Raw genomic sequence first — 7,001 nt, 5'->3', positions numbered from 1 at the left:
AGCCTTATTTTCAGAACAATTTTTGTTCTTCGTTGAGATGTCAGCATCCTTAAGGCATCATGTGAGAGCGCAGATACGTGTGACAACAGAGAAGAATGCCATTCCATTTCAGTACTGGCTCACAGTACATGCACTGTAATGGTAGAGGATAGCTCCAGCTGCATATGTAGCAGAGGATGGCCTTGCTGGACATCAATGGGGGGAGAGGCCCTTGGTCCTGAGAAGGCTCGATGCTACAGTGTAGGGGAATGCCAGGACAGGGAATCGGGAGTGGGTGGGTTGGTGAGCAGGGGGAAGAAGGATGGGATAGGAGGTTTGGTGAGGGGAAACCAGGAAAGGGGATAACATTTGCAATATAAATAAAGTATCTAATAAAAATGAAAGAAAAATAAATAAAAAATAAATAAAAGTAATAAAAGAGGAAAAGGTGAGATAACTTTCTTGTTTTGTTTTGTTTTGTTTTTGCTTTCTGGTTTGAGAAACTTCTCCATCATCCTCCATCTCAAGATTTCCTTCTATCATATATGTATATGTATAATATATGTATATAATATATATATGTATATAGCATATATATACATATATATACATGTATACACACACACACACATATATATATATATATATATATATATATATATATATATATATATATATATAATTTACATATCCAACTTAGAAACTGGAGATGACATCAGTTAAAACTGAAACAGAAAGTCCTGATAAGAATGATAGAACCCTGGTTTGGACATACTGAGGTGCATATGTTGTAAGCAATGAGATGGTCCTATTCACTGAGAAGCTTATATTCAATGCACGAAGCAAACTGACTTGCAGACTTGGGTGTTATCAGAAAGATGCAGTGAAGGTAACAGAGTCCCAGAATCCTTTTGGCATAATATATAGAACCTAAAGAGAAAAAATAGGGAGTGAGATTTGGAGGAGGGATGTCAGCACATACAGGGTAAAGAGCAGGTGTGGACCGAAGTCCACCTGGCACCTGGCAAGAGCACTGTCGAGACTGAGTGGTCCATAGCTCTAAGTGTTGCAAAAAAAAGTGAGGAGATATGTCTCTATCTCTCTGTCTCTGTCTCTGTCTCTGTCTCTGTCTCTGTCTCTGTCTCTCTCTCTCTCTCTCACACACACACACACACACACAAGAGTGAGAGAGAGAGAACGAGAGAACAAGCGAGAGCAAGAAAGAAGAGAAGAGAAGAGAAGAGAAGAGAGAGGGAGCTGCTTGTGGACGTTGTACATCGTGGTGCGCACTAGGCTCCGCACCACGATGTACAACGTCCACAAGCAGGAGAGAGAGAGAGAGAGAGAGAGAGAGAGAGAGAGAGAGAGAGACTTGGACTATAGAGTACCCATTGAGATTCTTCTCACATTCCCCCACCAAGGTTTTGTTTAAGAAGAACTAACTGAGTGTCCTTCCCAGTATGCAAGTCTCCCTTCTGCCTCAGAACCTTAGTACTCCTTTCCTTTTTCATAGTTGGGTCTTACACCAGCTTTCTCTTTATCACTCCCTGGTTCCCTGATCAGCTCTGAGACTTAGGATCTCATGATCACTAAAGGTGAGGTCTTCTTGGGCTTCACAAAGCCAGATACCAATGAGCTGTGAAACAGCATGAGCAATGTTATTTTAAGCAACTGTTTCCCTCAACTGCAACTCTGCAGGAATGGAGGCTTTGTTTCTGTTGCTCAGTCTTGGAGATCTAATACCTAACGAATTGTCACAAGACGTTAAGCACTCAATATACCCAAAACTTCCTTATTCGTTGATAAAATTAAATGCACTCTTACTTCTTTAATGAATGTGTAAGGAAGTAAATAGCAGATTGGAAAACTGTTGGTCAATTTCCAAAAATTTCTTCCAGATATATTATCATAGAGATTGGGCAAACAAGACCTAGAAGATAGCTGAGCTCTAGGAATAGTGACAGAATTCCTGGGGCCAAATGTCACCCCTATCTTGGAACTGATGTATGCTTGCAATGATCACATAACTGTTCTGATCACCTAACCATGTCTGCCATTTATTTATGTCACAGGGATGACGATTGTACTCAGCAGATTGGTCAATATGGGCATTCTGTGACTTAGTACAGACTAAAACACTTAGGACAGTGTCTGGCATGGTATTGACTTGTATGTGTTTAACTTTTACTTTTTATAACCAGCTACTTCTCTGTCCTCTGCCTCCTCCTCCTTCCTCCTCTTCCTCCTCCTCTTCTTCTTCCTTCTTCTCCCCACTTTTGCCTCCTCTTCCTCCTCCGCAAGACTTTCTTCTATCACATATATATCTCACTTAGAAACAGGTCATTAATAGTCCATGGTGAATAGTCTAAAATTAACTTTAATCGTAAGCTTGTTCCTAATTACAGCACTCATTTAATCATCCAGTGACCTGAGTAATTTTCAGATGCCAAGGTTTTCATCAGTCCATTTTTGTAATATTCTGGTAGAAATCACCCAGAAACTGTCTATATGTAGCATGCAATTACTTCATCTAGCATTTGGATATGACTATACACTTCCCCATTTAAAATTACATGACCCTTCCAGTGATATAGGCCCTTTCTTTTAAAATAGGAACAATTAAGAACATTGCACCCAGTCTTCTAAATGCACAATAGAGAAGGTGACTTCTTTTTCTGTGACTTTGTTCATAGCATGAAACCTACCATTTATTTCAATGAGATGTGTTCTAGGGTCTTGAAGGGAATTCTATTTGATGACATGTAAGCTCAGAAAAGTAGTTTTGTAATGAAACTAAATTAATTGTTTATTTTGGTAGAACTTCCACAAGCTGTAGATGACTATATAAACATTTAAGTAAAGAAGGTCTTTATAGGCCTAATACATTTAATAATTCATTAAAATATGCAGGTAAAACCAAATGATAAATTATATTTGAGTTATACTGCAAAATTATTCTAAACATAGGTAACACTATTTAAAATAAAGAAAATAACTAATTTTTAACAACTGTTAAAAACGGTGGCATATCCTTGCTATATCTGTACTAAGAAAGTAGGCTGGGAGAATCAGATGTTTGAAGCCAGCCTAGGCTACACAGCAAGAAAAAAATAGGTATGCCTACTGCAATAAGGATCTAGTATCTACAGAGCAGGAGACATATGACTATCACTTCTGATATTTGTCAACTTATTGCCTTTCAAATATAATATTATGAAGTGCTTTTAAAGATTTGTTTATTGTATTTTATGTGGGTGGATGTATTACTTGCTCAAGTGTATGTGTGCTATGTGCTTCCATGATGTCTACAGAGCCTGAGGAAGTGCATTGGAGCCCATGGAACTGGAATTACAGGCTGTTATAAACTGCCATATGGGCTTAAAATATGCTGTATCTTTTCAGTTGGATTCTGGCAGCAATGCAGTGGTTCAGTTCTTCTGTAGCTCTCTTTCTCCTCTCTCTCTTTCACTTCTGGAAACATGGCCTCTGATGTCTGTGATGGTGTCATCAAGGTATTCAATGACAGGAAAGTTCTCAAGACCTCAATACCAGAAGTGAAGAAACACAAGAAGGCAGTGCCTTCATGCCTTCTGCCCGAGTAAGGATAAGAAGGTCATCCTGGAGAAGGACAAGAAGATCCTAGTAGGAGATGAGGGACAGGATGTAGATGACCCCTATACCACTTTTGTCAAGATTTTGACAGATAAGGACTGCTGCTCTGCTCTCCATGATGCTCTATAGGACCGAGGAGAGCAAGAAGGAGAACCTGCTGTTCATCTTTCAGGCCCCCAAGCATGCACCCCTTAAGAGCAAAATGATCTATGCTAGCTCTAAGGATGGCATGAAGAAGAAACTGACAGGAATAAAACATGAATACAAGCAAACCGCTATGAGATCAAGGACCATTGCACACTCTCAGAGAAAGTGGTGACAGTGCCAGCATTTCCCTACTCTCAAAAGAGCTACCATCGGCCCCCTACCTGGAGTATCTAGCAGCTCCAGACCTGCTCTTGGGTGTTGTAGGCTGCCACTTTCCTTCAAGACCAGAGAGGCTACATGGATGCCATCAGGGAGAGGATAATCCCTTCACCCCAATTGCCAGACATCCCTCCCACCCTCTGGACAGTCCTCCTCTCTTCATCCCTGATGGTTCTGGCTTCCCCAAACTGCGTTTGATCTCCTGATTCATCCTGGTTTGAAGCAGAACAAGTCCTGTTCCAGGCACCCAATTTGGGGGGAGCTTTAGGTTTTGCGTTTTTTTTTTTTTTTTAATGACACCTATACTCCACATCCCTCCCCATCCTATGCTGCCAATTTCTAACCACAGTAGTGACTCTGTGCTTGTCTGTTTGGTTCTATGTGTAAATGAAATGTGTAAATGACCTTCCCTGTGCCAGCTGGGTACCCTCCCTTTTTCCTTGATCTTGGCCACTCACTGAAGCAGAACTAATAATGAAACCCCATTCAAAATAAATAAATAAAAATAAAAAGCTAATTAACAACAAAAAGATGTATCATTAAAAATTCCTTAATAACAATACACATCATTTACTGATATAGGAGAAGGAAGACATTATTGAGAACAAATAAGCTGAGAAGATAGTTCTTCATTATAAGAACACAAACACACAGCATACATGTCATTATTTATGCATTATGTATGTATATATTAATATACAGATTTCCATAGAAAACTATTGAAAAAATAATCTTTATAAAACTTTTTACAGTGGCTGTATTGTGAATGTGAAACAAGGAGGAAGCTCACCAATCTATATTTTCTATTAGATAGAGTTAACATGCTACTTATTTATATAGAAGTAGTTTTAAGGAAATGAAATTCTTTAATGTTCAGAAGCAGACATTCATCATCTCCTGCTATGCACTAAGTTAGTGGTTTTCAAGCTGTGGGTCGTGACCCCTTTGGGGAGTGGAATGACTCTTTCACAGGGGTTGCCTAAGATCATCAGAAAATACATTATTGTGAATCATAACAGTAGCAAAATTAATTAGGAAATAGGAATGAAAATGATTTTATGGTTGGGGGTCACCCCAGAATTAAAGGGTCGTAGTATTAGGAGGGTAGAGAACCACCGAGTGACTAAATGACTGTGTTGGGTGATATGATTATATATACCAAAACCTTGACATATTCTTTAAGTTAACAAAACCTCTTCAGGATACTTGTTTTGACAAGGTATCAGAAAATAAATCTACAACAACAACAACAACAACAACAACAACAACTCCTCAGTTTGTACTTTGATGAACTAAAGTAGAATGATCATAAATCAAGGGCAGTCTGAACAACTCAGCAAGAACTTGTATAAAAAATAAAATGTGACAGGCAGGTTGGAGGGATGGCTCCAGGGTACAGTGCCTGCCTTGCATGCAGGAAGTCCTGTATAATCCCCGACTCTCCAAAAGAGACAAGGTTCCTAGAAGGTCACATCAGTTAGGAAGTGTGAAGCCACAGGTGATGGCTTATCCCTGTACACTCCGCACTTGGGAAGTTAAGGCAGAGAATTGTCATAGGTTTGAGATGAGTTCCAAGCCAGTGAAGGTTACTGGGAGAACTGTATCAAAAAGTAACCAGCCCTAAACATGAAGCAAAATGTTACAAAATACCTGTTTATCAAAAACTTACACTTTTACCTTAATTCTTACATTTTCAACTGGGTTAGGAAGCACTACACTTTTAACAGTTTTTTCCAGTCATATATTATGTAAATATTATGCAGACTTAACATAAACTAGGAATATAGGGTTGAAGATGAAATGTTATGGTTTGTTTTTGGACAACTATTTTTTTTTAATTTTTTTTATTAAGAAAATTATTATTTTCTTTATTTACATTTCAAATGCTATCCCAAAAGTTCCCTATACCCCCCCGCCCGCCCCTGCTCCCCTACCCACCCACTCCCACTACTTGGCCCAGGCCTTGCCTTGTGCTGGGTCATATAAAGTTTGCAAGACCAAGGGGCCTCTCTTCCCAATGATGGCCAATTGGGCCATCTTCTGCTACATATGCAGCTAGAGACACAAACTCAGGGGGTACTGGTTAGTTCAGGACAACTATTTTTTTAAGTTATCTTGGATGCAGTTTTTAAATTATTTTAGATCTTTAAAACAGGCTACGTTTTATCTCTAAAACAATATTTTATTGTACATAAGACCATAATTTAAAAAATACTTGAAAATAAAAGTAATTAGTCAGAGACAACTACTGTTTAATAGTTTAACATGTTATTATATATACTTTTATTACCATATAAAAAGTATTTTAAATCTTTAAAACAGGCCACATTTTATCACTAAAACAATATTTTATTGTACATAAACCATAATTTAAAAATACTTGGAAATAAAAGTAATCAGTCAGAGACAATTACTGTTTAATTGTTTAACGTTGTTATATATATTTTTCTAACCATATATTTGCGAAGGATACATTTATGAAATAATCTTTACCAATTATCAGAAACATATTATCTTAGTTACTGTTGTTCTGTTTCTGTGAAGAGAAATCATAACTATTATGAATACCTATAAAAGATAGAATGTAATTGAGGCTTGTTTACAATTTTAGAAGGCTAGTGTGTGGTCATCATAGCAGGAAGCAGACAGGCAGGCCATTGGAACAGTAGCTTTACATACTCTCTGATCAGTATGTAGCAGGCATAGAGAGAGGGGGAGAGGGAGACTGCCTCTGGTGGGCTTTTGATACCTCAAAGCCCACCCCAGTAATACACATTCCCCAACAAGACCATACCTCTAAATCATTTTCAAGCAGTTCCACTAACTGGCAACCAAGCATTCCAACATATAAGTGTATGAGGTTCATTCTCATTTAAACTAGCACAATATGCTAAAATATTTCATTTATAATACACAAGAAAACTATATTTTGTTATACAGTCACCTCAGCTTATCTCTAATCGTGCTATAACGGGAATGAATTCAGGGACTTCTAGGTACTAAGAATTTTAATGGTGCGACCCCAAAATATCTATAGCTGAGTC

The 7,001-nt window shown here is 38.1% G+C and overlaps 1 pseudogene; it reads left to right on the top strand.

The window, feature by feature from the left end:
* Window positions 1-3,458: 3,458 nt before the first annotated feature.
* LOC110324078 lies at window positions 3,459-3,972 on the top strand (annotated as a pseudogene).
* The last annotated feature ends 3,029 nt before the right edge of the window (window positions 3,973-7,001 follow it).

The sequence above is a fragment of the Mus pahari genome, chromosome 7 (assembly GCF_900095145.1).
Source record: "Mus pahari chromosome 7, PAHARI_EIJ_v1.1, whole genome shotgun sequence".
NCBI classification, from domain to species: Eukaryota; Metazoa; Chordata; class Mammalia; order Rodentia; family Muridae; genus Mus; species Mus pahari.
Note: the sequence above shows the minus strand (reverse complement) of the source record. Positions and strands in the feature narration are given on the sequence as shown.